General features: G+C 33.4%; 1 protein-coding gene across 1 annotated transcript in view; it reads right to left on the bottom strand.

Annotated features, from left to right (window-relative positions):
- LOC145266364 (uncharacterized) overlaps positions 1-13647 on the bottom strand; it is a 113932-nt gene extending 100285 nt beyond the window's left edge. Inside the window, exon 1 of the mRNA XM_080121986.1 lies at positions 12974-13647. The gene's annotated coding sequence lies outside the window, so the exon portion shown is untranslated. The remainder of the gene's footprint in view (positions 1-12973) is intronic.
- Positions 13648-15000: the final 1353 nt, after the last annotated feature.

The following is a 15000-nucleotide window of genomic DNA, read 5'->3' as shown; positions in this document are numbered from 1 at the left end:
ATATATATATATATATATATATATGTATATATATATATATATATATATATATATATATATATATATATATATATATATATATATATTAGAAAATGTACTCAGCGTTGCCTGGAAAGGTTTACTTTCATTTTTGTCTCATCCTTTTTAAATTGTTTTTTTTTTGTTGTTGTTGCAATAATGTCATATATGACGTATATGAACAAACAAACTGAGAGGAAAACAGCTTCTGTATGTATTAATTATAATTATATTTGAATAATAATTATTGTTTATTTTCTTATATACCTAAATATACGAGTGTTTTACGCTTACGCAATCATCAGTGTAGGAATACAATTCACGAAGCCACATTTATCTCCATTTACTAAGCCTTTATACTCGGGATATCAAAAAATTGTCACGAGAATGAAGGTAAAACGCTTAATTCGGCGCAGACATTAGACAATCCACTATATATATATATATATATATATATATATATATATATATATATATATATATATATATGTTCAGGTTTGAGATGTTCAAAAGTCGAGACTAATGAAGACAACAAGGTTGTTAAATAGTGCTCAATAAAAATAGCAAACTAATTTATTAATTTTTTGAGAGTAAACAGTTACATATGGTCGCTACAAATAGCCATCTGTTTAAGTAAATGAGACTTCATCAGGCGACCCGGAACCCCCGGATGTCACAAAGAAACAATTTTCTTTGTGGCATCCAGGGGTTTCGGGTCGCCTGAGAAAGTCTCATTTATTGAAACAAATGGCTATTTGTAGCGACCATATGTAAATGTTTATCCTCAAATAATAATAATAATAATAATAATAATAATAATAATAATAATAATAATAACCACACTGCTACAGAAAGAGACGGAGAAAGGAACCGTCCCTAGTAACTATAGGCCAATCACGTGCTTACCAACTATGTGGAAGATACTGACAGCACAACTGAGGGAACAAATCTACCACTCCCTGAATAACCGTGGACTGATCCCCGAGGAGCAGAAAGGATGCCAAAAAGGAAAAAGAGGAACACATGACCTGTTATATATAGATCAAAAGATCCTAAAGGAGGTAAAAAGGAGGAGAAAGAATTTAGCCATGGCATGGATCGACTACAAAAAAGCGTAACGACAGGATCCCCCAAGCATGAATAATAGAATGCCTAAAAATGTATAAAATACCAAGCAGGATCACCAACGTAATAGAAAATCCAATGAAAACATGGAGACTGGAATTGACAGCTGATGGACAACACATAACAGAAATTAACATACAAAGAGGCATCTTCCAAGGAGACTCGCTATCACCACTGCTGTTCATCATAGCCATGATGCCCTTGAACAGTATTCTGAGAAAGTGCCAAGCCGGATACAAGTTCTCCAATACAGAGGAAAAAATGAACCGCCTGATGTACATGGACGATCTGAAACTTTTGCAAGGACTGAAAAGGAGCTAGAGACACTAATTAACACTACCAGAATCTTCAGCCAAGATATCCAAATGGAATTTGGAATGGAAAAGTGCGCACAACTAGTTATAAGAAAGGGAAAACTGGAAACGACAGAAGGCATGGAATTACTCAATCAAACAGAAATGAGGGCACCAGGGAAACAAGACGACTATAAATACTTGGGAATTCTGGAAGCGGACACCATCAGAGCAACAGAAATGAAAGAGAAAGTTGGAAAGGAATACCTCAGGAGAACAAGAAAACTCCTGGAAACTAAATTATATAGTAGAAACCTAATAAAAGGTATTAATACATGGGCAGTATCACTAGTAAGATACTCTGGGCCGTTTATAGGGTGGACAAAAGAAGAACTGAGACAACTCGACCAGAAAACCAGGAAACTCATGACCATGCATAGTGCACTACACCCAAAGGACGATATTGACAGACTCTACGTGAAAAGGAAAGACGGTGGGAGGGGACTGATCTCTATAGAAGACTGTGTGAAGGACACGACAAAAGAACTAGAAAAATACATAATGCAAAACACTGAAAGAATAATTAGGGCAGCGAGAGACACTGAAAAAAACAAAACAGAAAACAGATAGACAAACGACAAAACAAGAAAAGAGAAGTGGGAAGAGGAACAACTCAACGGAAGATTCATAAGAATGACAAAAGATGATAATAACGAAAACACCTGGACATGGATGCGAAAAGGACATATAAACCGAGAAACTGGATCTCTAATAACTGCAGTACAAGATAACTCGATAAGAACCAACCATATCTAAGCAAGGATCGATAAAACACAAGAAAACAGCAAATGCAGACTCTGTGGACAGAGAGACGAAACGATAAACCATATAGTAAGCGAATGCAGCAAACTTGCCCAAAAGGAATACAAAAACAGGCATGACCAAGTGGGGAGGGTGGTACACTGGGAATTGTGTAAACGACTGCATTTTGAGCGTACAGACAAATGGTGCAAGCATAAACCTACAACAGCACTCGAAAACGAGAACCACAAAATCCTATGGGACATGGACATACAGACAGACAAACCCAGCCAAGCAAGAAGACCAGATGTCGTAATAATCAACAAGACAGAAAAATCCTGTCTAATCGTGGACTTTGCAGTCCCAGCTGATCACAAGGTGAGTATGAAAGAAAAGGAGAAACGAAGCAAATACACAGAGCTAGCCAGAGAGTTAAAAGGGATTTGGATGATGAAGAAAGTCCAAATAGTACCGATAATAGTAGGAGCACTAGGAACAATCCCGAAAAACTTCGAAAAAAGAATTTCAGAAATTGGAATCAGAGGAATAACTGCAAAAGTACAACGACTAACAATAATGAAAACGACTGAAATATTAAGGAAAACCCTTGAATGCGGAGAATAATACAAGACAATATAACGAATAAGCGTTACAGGGAATGAAGAACACCGAAACTGCATATTTACAAGTTCTACACCCCCCATCATGCACTCCCCCCATTGTTTTATCACCGCCCCCCCAAAAAAAATGATACCAAAGAGCCGAGAAGGGTCAATAAGGACTGAAAGACCGAGGAGCGAGCGCCAACCAGACCTCGGCTGGACAAGCGCAAAGAGAACTGGGACCTTGGAGAGGCTGAGTGCCACTCAAATTCCAGCATAAACTAATGGCCACTACCAGCGAGAAATCAATGGTAAGCGGCTGTTGCGATGATGCAAATTCATTTGCAAATGCTATCAAAGGAGGTGGAGAGGTCTGGACGTCTGGGGAGACTTGTTGTCACTCAGCTTCCAGAGAATACCACAGGTCTCCAATCAAATCGTTTGTTGACTTGTGTGAAAGCTCCATGTGAGCCAATAATAATAATAATAATAATAATAATAATAATAATAATCTATATATATAAAAGCGAAAATGTATGTATGTATGTATGTATGTATGTATGTATGTATGTGTGTATGTTTGCGTGTCTGCTAAAAACTTTCGACAGACACGACAAAAATTCACAAACTCGGTATCATATCGAAGCCCCATCTTTCGCTCGAAAAATATCGAAAAATTGGCCAAAAACGTTCATTTTTTTCACCCCGAAATCGACAATTTTCGACAGATGACGACATGGCCTGATTTACTTTAAATAATTGAAAAACTGAACAAAGTTCATGTACGTCGCGTTAAGTCAGTCGATTAGCGAGTTGGTTCATTTTCTAAACGTTTTGGGTTCTAATCGTGGTGTGAGATGTCTTTTTTTTTCGATTTTTTAAATTTAAATATTGAACCAGTGTTATTTAAGCCATTTTTAACGTAACGTTCTTTTTTCTGTTTTTTTTTTTTTTTACTTAGCTTATCCACCCCCAATAACACACCCCAAAACACCCGGGTACCCATCGATTTTTCAAATTTTAATATCGAAACAGGCTTATTTAAGCCATTTTTCATGTGTTCATTTTTTCTGTTTTCATCGTTCGTTTGCCTTACTTTAGTTTTTTTTTGTGTTTTTTTTTCCCGCTTAAGTTTTAACGTGGTTTTCTTTTTTTACTTCGCTTATAACAAACAAACCTACGTCGTCGTCGTCGTCGTCGTATTCGTCGTAATGCTCGACGATTTCCGGGCGCGCACCTGTCAATTTGGTTCTTACTTAAATAAATTCAAACATCTTTCACTAATTCATTCTGACTGGCCGATTTATTTTCAAACTTCGCCTCAGGGCTTCGGGTTCGATCCTACCCCGGGTTTTTTTTTATTTAACACCACACACACCTCCAAACACCCGGGCAACGCCGGGTACCCCCGCTAGTATCTATATATATATGTATATATGAGGGACGTCCTAAAAGTAATGCCTCCTATTTACTTATTCCGCCTGGATTGAACAGAAGGCATTGCAATTTGCATTGTGATGATGGTTGAACTTATACATTTATGACTTGAACATTTCATCTCTTTGTTGCAAATGTTGACGGTCTGAGATTCTAAGAAAGCAATCCCTGTTATGAACGTGCATCAGAAGCAGAGATGCATCATTAAATTCCTTCACGCAGGAAAAAATTGAACCGATCAACATTCATCGGCGCCAATTGGATGTTTACGAAGCCGATACAGTTGATGTTGATGTCAGCACAGCTGGGAGATAGGTCCGTCGATTTCAAAGTAGCGACAGGGATGTGAACGCGAAGGTGCTCTCCGGACTTTTACGACCGAATCATCAAAAAAGGCCGGCAAAAGTGCATTGAGAATGGTGGTGACTATGTAGAAAAAATAAATTCAGGGGCACAATAAACAGATGAAATTAATGCGTCTACGAAATGGATAGGTCAATGCGTGATCAAATCACTTAGCACAAGCTGCTCGCCGCATGAAAAAAGAAACGTCAATATTTATAACTAATCCAAAAAAATAACAAAACAAAAACAAACAAAAAAAAAACAAAACAAAAAAACAGCAACCAAGAATTGAAGAGGTGACAAATTTTCCAGTAATAAAAGAAATATCTTTAGGCACAATTGTTTAAAATAACAATTGAAGAGGTACGGCTTTCATCACAATAAGATTAAGCAACATTTAGCTTGGTAATTACGAAATGGGCAACGATTTGTGCGTATAAAAAAATCTTCAAATTCATAGTATATGTACGAATCAAGAAAAATCGACAAAACATGTACGACTTCCGGTGCAAATCGATCAAATAATAATTGATATGCTATAAAAAAGTAGCAGTTAATGATGATGATGATAATGATGGTTATGATGATGATGATGATGCTGATGATGAAGATAGCAACCTTCTGTCTCGTGAGACAATATCTTTCTGCATCTGATGCACTGCAGCGTCTACTGTGGCTATACTGTCGAAGCGGAGAGTTACATCTCTGGGCAGGTGATAAAGAGACTCAGGTTTGCCCAGTTACCGCCCCTCCCCCTTCGTCGTAGCAGACAAAGTCTGATGGAAAGTCCGATGGAACGTTCGACAAAAAGGCAAGTCAGTACAGTCGGAGTCAGCCCCACTGCAGGAGTTGCCGAAAAGTTGTTGCAATGCTTCAACATCCGCCTATCGGGACTCAAAACTAGATTTTTGTCAGTTTTACTCCTTTACCCTTTGTCTTTCCCAAGGAACCCACAAGGCAGTGGGGCTATATGTTCAAATATGGTTCCATTGCAAACAAATGAAAATTATGAGAAAATCCAAATTTTGAGGATGCCCAAATTAATAGAACCAAAGTGATATATCTCTTTTAAAACTTCAAATATGTATATCTAATTTTAATGGCAATTAAATATGTAATTAATAGTTTCTAACATTTTAACCTCTTCCGCCTATATTTGGAGAGGAAACGGTAAAGGGTGGCAGTAAAAACAAAGAAATTAATATGGTGCTAGAAGCATAGTGAGAAAAATAGTGGATCTCATTCAATTCCTACATAAAAAGAAAGGTTAGAGAATCTACATAAGATCGAAAAGTGAATTCTCATTTAACTCGGAACATAATGTAAATGTTCCCAAGTCTCTAAGGACACCTTTGTGGAGACAATTAGGGTGTAACTCCCTTAATATATTTTATTTTTTATGAAATTTAAATCATACTAGCGGGTGCGGGGTGGAGAGTCCGGCTTTGCCCGGGCGTAAAATATGCTTAAATATTATATTTTAATTTGTCCAGATTTCATATATATTATTATCGAGTCGGTATTTCAAATATAGGAAAAAAAAGTATTTAGATGCCATGAGCTAGCATCGAAACCGAAATCAGAACATTCAAAGCCGCTGACGTTACCACTGTACCAACGTGACATGCACATAAAGGATTAAAAATTAAAATTAAAAAAAAACTACCTTGAATGTACAAAATGTTTAACGGTTTTTTTTCAATTTTGACCCATTTTTGACCCTTAAAAACAATTTTAGCCGGCTAAAGACCGATAAATTAACAGCCCGTTAAAAAAAAAATCCAATAATTTGAGGCCTCTAGCGCCGCTATGCGACTTTTAGTTTCGGAGGAGATACAGTTTGAAAATATGGAGATAGACAGACCGACAGACAGATCGATAGACAGACCGACAGACAGATCGATAGACAGACAGACATATAACCCTTTTTAAATTAGATATATAAAATTATCCGGGAAAAGCCAAGTGGTCCCTAATCTCTAAGTGCCCTCCTAGCTTAAGTGAGCAATGAGGATCGAACCTCAAACACCACAAGTGCATTTAAGAAGTTTTATTACTACACAAGCAGAAAGGCCCGGCATATAAAATCAACAGTAGGTCTTTAGATATGACAGGGATATGTTCGAAATGAATGTTTCTGTTTAAAGCACAACTGAACTATAACAGTTGACTTTTTCACTTTAAACTTAAATTCAAGTCATTATTACCGTACACGAATAAAAGCCAGGTATATAAAACTAACAGTAGGTTCTTTTACATGACAGGGGCGCGTTCGAAATGGATGTTTCTGTTTATAACACAACTGAACTATGATACGTGACTTTCGAATTTTAAACTTCAATTCAAGTCATTATATACAAAAATAATTTTATAATCCAAAGTAGGTTCTCTACAGTGCAATGTATTGTGGACTACAATGTATTGTGGACTAAGTCATTGCGGAGTGGCATGTGAAACTTTCTCCAGGTGTATCGTGATGGATCCCAAACTGGAACAGGCAATCAATCAATTTGATTGAAAAATTGGCGATTTGACCAGTTCCGATGATAATCGAAATATGGGAGTGTGATTACATAAGACATTTAATTTAGAAAGTTTGCTAACATTTTAAAATTCTTCCGACTATATCAGAGGGCGGAAATGGGGGAGGGATTAGTAAAAACAAAAGAAACTATTATGTTTCTATAAGGATAACAAAAAAAAAAAGTACATAATAATGTCTCTCATTCAAATCCGAGCAACGCCGGATCTGCCTGTATTTCATATAGAATGATTATTTATATAATAAAGTAAAACATCTAAATAATAGCAACGTTACAAAAAAAAAAAAAGAAGCAAAAACAAAAAAAACAAAAAACAAACAAATATAAGACGTATAGATCGTCAAATAGATTGAGTCAAAAATGATATCTTGCCCACAAATTTCAGTTTTACTAACTGATTTGTTAGTACTAATTCTATATAATTGCATTTCATACTTGGTCGATAAAGGCGAGAGGAATCGCCGAAAATCTGCCTCTACAACTAGAAGGGGGAAAAACGATATATATATATATATATATATATATATATATATATATATATATATATATATATATATATATATATATATATATATATCATGCTGTTAAAAATTAAAAAAAAAAAAAAAATGCCGAACAGGTTTAATACATTTCACGAAAAACACCCGTCTAGCTGAATCCACTGTGAAAAATTTCCCCCACTCTATATCTGTGCCTAAATCAAAACGAAGATTCCATGAACAAAGCTTCTTTGTTAGAACTGCACGCCTGTGGAACTCTGTTCCGTCTGCCTGCTTCCCTCCGGACTACAACTTGGATGTCTTCAAGTCCAATGTTAACAAATTCCTAATGAACCGCCCCCCTAAGTAAACATTTCAGCAAATCTCCTCACTAACGTAATGTACTTGCAATAACCCTTATCCCTGAGTGGCTTCCGGGCCTTGATAAGTGGTGATCACTGTGTAAAAAGAAAAAAAAAAAATTCTAAGTTACAGCTACGATTATTCAATTTTCTAGAATATTTATTTTCAACACTCTCTTACAATAGAAGTCTCTACTATTATATAAAAGAAACTTTGTGTGTGTGTGTGTGCGTGTGTGTGTGTGTGAGAGAGAGAGAGAGAGAGAGAGAGAGAGAGAGAGAGAGAGAGAGAGAGAGAGAGAGAGAGGAGTTCCCCACAAACTCGAAAAAGGCCGGGGCGATTTTTATGAAATTCCATACGAAGAGACTTTATGTGTCTAACAGTGTTCTTAGAAAGGTTTTGTATCGGAATGTCTTCGATAAGTATCGATAATCAAAATAATCCGATGAAAGAAAGAACAGTCGATTTGACAAAATTTAACACTTTACACAGCTTAACTTCACAAGTGCATTTGAGAAGTCTTATTACCATAAAAGCAGAAAGGCCCCACATATAAAATCAACAGTAGGTTCTTTGATGTGATAGGGGCGCGTTCAAAATTGAATGTTTCTGTTTAAAGCACAATTGCGCCATAATACTTGACTTTTTCATTTTAAACTTAACCTAAGGCAATCATTACCACAAAAGCAGTAAAGCCAGGCACATATAACAGTAGGTTCTTTGATATTACAGGGGCACGTTCGAAATGGATGTTTCTATTTAGAGCACAACCGAACCATGATACTTGACGTCTGCATTTCAAAGTTTAATTACAAATAATTATATATATAAAAAATGATTTTATAAAATCAACAGTAGGTTCTCTACAGTGTAATGTAGACTACGATGTATTGTGGACTAAATCCCTGCAGGGAGGCACGTGAAGCTTTCTCCTTGTGAACTGACATGGGTCCTCGACTAGAGTAGGGAATTAATCGATTTGATTGAAAAATGGGCGATTTTCACTGTTTTCGATGACAATAAAAATATGAGAGCGTGAAACGTTCATTGATCATTGTTTAACCCCGGGCAACAGTGCGTCTCCCTACTAGTAAATTATATAGTGTATTCGGTACTAATACTGCAATATACAAGTTCAAATTATGAAGATGTTCAAATCCTTGGAGTGATGGTGTTTTATTGTTAATCCAGCAAAGAATCCTTGATTCAATAAAGCGCTGTATGTATATGATATCATATGCATCCTTAAGCGTAGAAGCACAAATCGGAACTAATATGATCTCTAGAAATATAGGGTGTTCAGTTTGCTTTACTAGTAAAGCAAATTTGAAATTAGATTTGAAAAAAGTTGTATATATATATATATATATATATATATATATATATATATATATATATATATATATATATATATATAGTTGTACAAATATATATATATCTAGGATTTCATCCACTCTAGGATTCCTCAGGCTTATGCGCATAAGCCTGAGGAATCCTAGAGTGGATGAAACGCCGAATATTCAGTGCAGCGTAATCGCCATATATATTTTATAAATTACTATATATATATATATATATATATATATATATATATATATATATATATATATATATTTGTACAACTATATATATATTATGCGCATAAGCCTGATGAATCCTAGAGTGGATGAAACGCCGAATATTCAGTGTAGCTTAATCGCCATATACATTTTATAAATTACTAACTAGCTCTACCTACGTATTGAGCACTTTTGAAGTAAATACTTAAAGTTTACGCATAAATCTATACTTTCGTATATTAACTTTATGTGATTAAATTAAGTAGTTATATATATATATATATATATATATATATATATATATATATATATATAACAAATAAATGTTATCAAAGGCAATATAAGTTAAATTTCTACCTAACTGGATAATTTTTTAGTGTTTCTATTTAATGTAACATGTTTTTTTTGCTCGAAAAACATACAGTGTTTGCCGATGAATTGGAAAATTGCAAATGGCGGCATTCTCGCTGCTGAACACGGTAAGTTTGGGAAAATGAGTTTAAACAAAAAAATTATACAAAATACTGTTAGAAACTCACTCAATATATATTACCGTGACATAGGCGGACATATATTCGGTGGGTTTTTAACAGTATTTTGTATAATTTGTTTGTTTGAACTCATTTTCCGAAATTTAACGCGCTCAACAGCGAGTATGCCGCCATTTTTCTTTTTAAAATATATCGATACGCACTGTATGATTTTCGGACCGATTACACGTTCTAAATAAGTAAAACCACTAAAACTTTTCCAGATAGGTAGAAGAGTAACCTATCTTGCATTTAATAACATTTATTTGTTTATATATTTGTTGTTTTGACCACTTTTTCGAATCTATGTGTATCGTAACACAAACCCAGGGTGGTTGTATTGGAGGCGGCGAACTTTAAATTGACAACTCTATTCTCTTTAAGTTACAGATTTGGCAACTATCGATCATATTGAGTTCAGCTTGGATTGGCAATTTATCGTATGGTTTTAGATACGATACGATCAATTTGCAGAGAGAAACATTTGATGAACAAATAATTTCGCAAAAATAGACCTGTCAATTGGCCACCTCGATCGTGTAATTTAACCCCATTAGATTATTCTATTTGGGAATATGTAAAGCCCCATGTCTATGCTGATAAACCAGACACAATAGACCGCTTGGAGAACAACATTCGACGCGTTATTGCCTAATTTAATGCATAGAGTTTATGAGAATTTAGCCTCTTGATTGCGTCATGTACGAGCGAACTGTGTATGTGTGTGGGGGGGGAGGGGAAGGGGGAAACCGTACGCCCGAAATTGTATGTAAATTATGAATACCAAAAAAATAATGTTCGAAATAAACCTCATATTTATGTATTAAACATATTTTTCTTTGATTTATTTTCATTTAAAGTTCGCCGCCTCTAAAACAACACACTTTTACATTTACAACGGTAAAAAATTATTCATCAATAAAAAAATAAATGAAAAGGTTAATAAATAAAGCTCAAATTAATGTGATTCTAAGCTTTAATGAAGCTCAAATTAATGTGATTCTAAGTTATAACGAAGCTCAAATTAATGTGATTTTAAGCTTTAATGAAGCTCAAATTATGTGATTCTAAGTTATAGAGAAAGCTCAATTTATAAGGAAGACCAAATTATGAGAAAGATGATTAATTCGAAGAAATTAACATTAAACTTTTCTCACCAGTTGAAGTGTGTTTTTATTAGAGGCGGCGAACTTTAAATTGTCAACTCTATTCTCTTTAATTACAGATTTGGGGAGGATAAAAGTAATTACAAATGTATTCAAAACAGTAAAATAAAGTGCAATTTATAAGAATCTAAGTTATGCGGACGTCAAATTCATAAGGAGGCCTAAATTATGAGGGAGTTTAATCATCGTGTAAGTCAAAATAAAACTTTTAATAAAAGTTGAATGTGGATAAAAAAAAAAAAAAAAAAAAAAAAAAAACAAAGCAAAAAATTTTCATGGCTGGGATATATTTACAACACTAGAATATTATTCAGTGAAATAGTGTAATAAATTAAGTCCATTTCATGAGAAAGCCAAAAATATGAGAAAGCCCAAATCACGAGAAAGCCCAAAATACGAGAAAGCCCCAAATATGAAACAGCCCAAATTATAAGAAAACTCAAAATATGAGAAAGGCAAAAATATGAGAAAACCCAAATTACGAGAAAGCCCAAATTATGAGAAAGCCCAAATTATGAGAAAGCCCAAAAATATGTAAAAGCCCAAAATATGAAAAAGACCAAATTAGGAAAAAGTTCAAAATAGGAGAAAGTCCAAATCACGAGAAAGTTCAAAATATGAGAAAAGCTAAAATATGAAAAAGCCAAAATTACGAGAAAGCTCAAAATGTGAGAAAGCTCAAAATATGAGGAAGCCCCAAATTATTAAGGAGCCTAAAATATGAGAAAGCCCAAAATATAATGAAGCTTAATAATTTAAGGAAATAAACATTAATATTTTGATAATAATAATAATAATAATAATAATAATAATAATAATAATAATAATAATAATAAACGTTCATATGCTGAAATATATTTAAACCAGTAAAACGTCTAAATTATGAGGAAGCCCAATTCACAAGGAAGCTCAAAATTATGAGGTAGTGTAACAATTCGAGCAAGTAAACAATAAACATTTGTTAGTACTTGAAGAAGAATTGAAACAGCTTTTCCTGAATAACTAAAATAGCAGAACGCATAAAGTTCAACTTAATTTTAAGTTATGAGGAAGTCTAATTTTTATAAGTACAGATTTTGAGTTTAATAATTCTAAGATGGTTAATAGTAAATTTTTGTTAATATTTGAAAGGGGGGTTACAAAACTGTTTCATGATTATAGCTATATTTGCGAGGAGAAAATGAAAAAAAATTCAAATTCATGAGCTTCTGAGTTCTGAGGAAGATAAATTTATAAGGAAGGCCAAATTATTAGATTAATAATTCCGGGAAATCAATATTAAAATTTGTTAATAATTTAAAGAAGGTTTAAAAAAACAAAACTGTTTCATGATTATAAATACATTTACAACGGCAAAATGAATAAATTCAAATTTTTGAGCTTCCAATTTATAAGGAAGTGCAAAGTTTGAATTTAATAATTCGAGGAAATCAATATTAATCTTTAGCTAATAATTTAAAGAGGGTTCAAATACCTTTTTTTATTTATTAATATATTTACAACGGTAAAATGGGTAAGTTCAAATTTATAAGATTTTAATTTGTTAGGAAGTTCAAATTATAAGGAAGCTCAAATTATGACGAAGTTTAATAATTGGAGGAAATCAATATTAAACTTTTGTTAATAATTGAACGAAGGTGAAAATATTATGAAAAGATAGTAAGTTGTTGTTAGGAAGAATGGAACGAGGAATAAAATTGGATGGGACTCACCTGACGAAGTGTTTAGTATGAGATGCGCACAGACAGTGAGGAAATGCAGACGAAGTTTAAACAAAAAATACCTGTCTTTTTTTTTTACTTTTACTTTTTTCCTTCTTTTTTTCTTTTCTTTCTTTCCTTCTTTTTTTTTTACTTTTCTTTATTTCCTTCTTTTTTTTTACTTTTCTTTCTTTCCTTTTTTTACTTTTCTTTCTTTCCTTTTTTTACTTTTCTTTCTTTCCTTCTTTTTTTTTTTCGAACCGAAAAAGATTTTACAGCAGTTCCTGTCGGCAAGTTTTTGTTATTTATTTTTATTTTTGTTTATGTGCATGTGAGTGTGAGTGTTAAGACGAGAGGTCTGTGTCTCCCGCTGAGCCCTGCGATTGGCTGCGCAAAAGAAAAAAAAAGAAGAAAAATAAGAAACGAGACCTCCACTGTTTTTATCTTGGGGGCCGAAGTAGAAACTTCTTTCTCACGACCCATACCAGCAGCATCAACCACAACCCCACCCAGGCATCATCGCCAAACTTCTGTCCCCACCCACTTCGACTTCGGAACGAAGTTTTTCTTCTTTTTCTTATCTATTTTTATTATTATTCTTTTCATGAGCCGACCAATTGAGATTCTATGATTTCAACTCAACTTCAGAAGAGTACGCATGCGCACGTAGGAAATTAGCGCGCGCCAGGTATGTTTTCTTCATATATATATATATATATATATATATATATATATATATATAAATATACATATATATATGTATGTATATATATGTATGTATATATATATATATTCATTTATATATATATATATATATATGTATGTATATGTATATATATATATATATATATATATATATATATATATATATTCATTTATATGGGCACAAACACACACATACGTAGAATATAAAACCTACCGTAAGAATATACCCAGTGAACCGAGTGCAAGGAAGACATCAATGATAGTATTTAAAAGGACAGTAAATATCATACAAAGATATGTTGGATGGCGTCTCTTAAATAGTGCACGAATGTTTGGTATCTGGTAGACACACCCTATCCCCATCCCCAGAAAAAAAACATGAGAAAATTGAAAAATATATAGATAAATACACAAACGGTATATATATATAAACACATACTCATTAAATATATATAAATATATATTTGCGTATAGTTGTGTTTGTGTGTGTGTATATATATATATATATATATATATATATATATATATATATATATATATATATATATATATATATATTTGTGTGTGTGTGTGTGTGTGTGTTTGTGTGTGTGAAACAGCGAAACAGTACTGTATGTGGATGACTATAATGCTCCTCATCTTGAGTTGAGCATATTGAGAAGTGAAAAACGAATTACCATTAGCATATAAGCGACGCTCTTTGTGTAAACAAATCGAGCGGAGGTATTTCGAACGATGTCAAAACATCGTTAAACTCACTACTCGCTCAGCAGCCAATAGCGTAATGATTAAGAGCCTTGACTATCGTACAGACGGTCGGGTTTCAATCCGGACTTGAGGTAATTGCCTTTCTTTGTGAAACAGCGAAACAGTACTGTATGTGGATGACTGTATGTGGATAATTATAACCGCCCAAATGAGAGTCATATATATATATATATATATATATATATATATATATATATATATATATATATATAACTACTTAATTTACTCACATAAAATTAATATAAGAAAGTATAGATTTATGCGTAAACTTAAAGTATTTCCTTGAAAAGTGCTCAATACGTAGGTAGAGCTAGTTAGTAGGTTATAAAATGTATATGGCGATTAAGCTACACTGATTATTCCACTCTACAATTCTTCAGGCTTCAAGAAGAGCAAATAATACAAGAAAAAAATAAAAAAAATATGGAAGATAGTGCGAGAGTGAAGAAAATACGTGTATAAAAAAAACAATCTTTTAGTAAATATATATATATATATATATATATATATATATATATATATATATATATATATATATATATATATATATATAAGTGAACGTGTCT

Source organism: Euprymna scolopes, chromosome 41, assembly GCF_053919585.1.
Source record: "Euprymna scolopes isolate OS-2025 chromosome 41, ASM5391958v1, whole genome shotgun sequence".
Classification (NCBI taxonomy): domain Eukaryota; kingdom Metazoa; phylum Mollusca; class Cephalopoda; order Sepiida; family Sepiolidae; genus Euprymna; species Euprymna scolopes.
The sequence above is the reverse complement of the archived record's forward strand: the minus strand, read 5'-3'. Positions and strand labels throughout refer to the sequence as shown.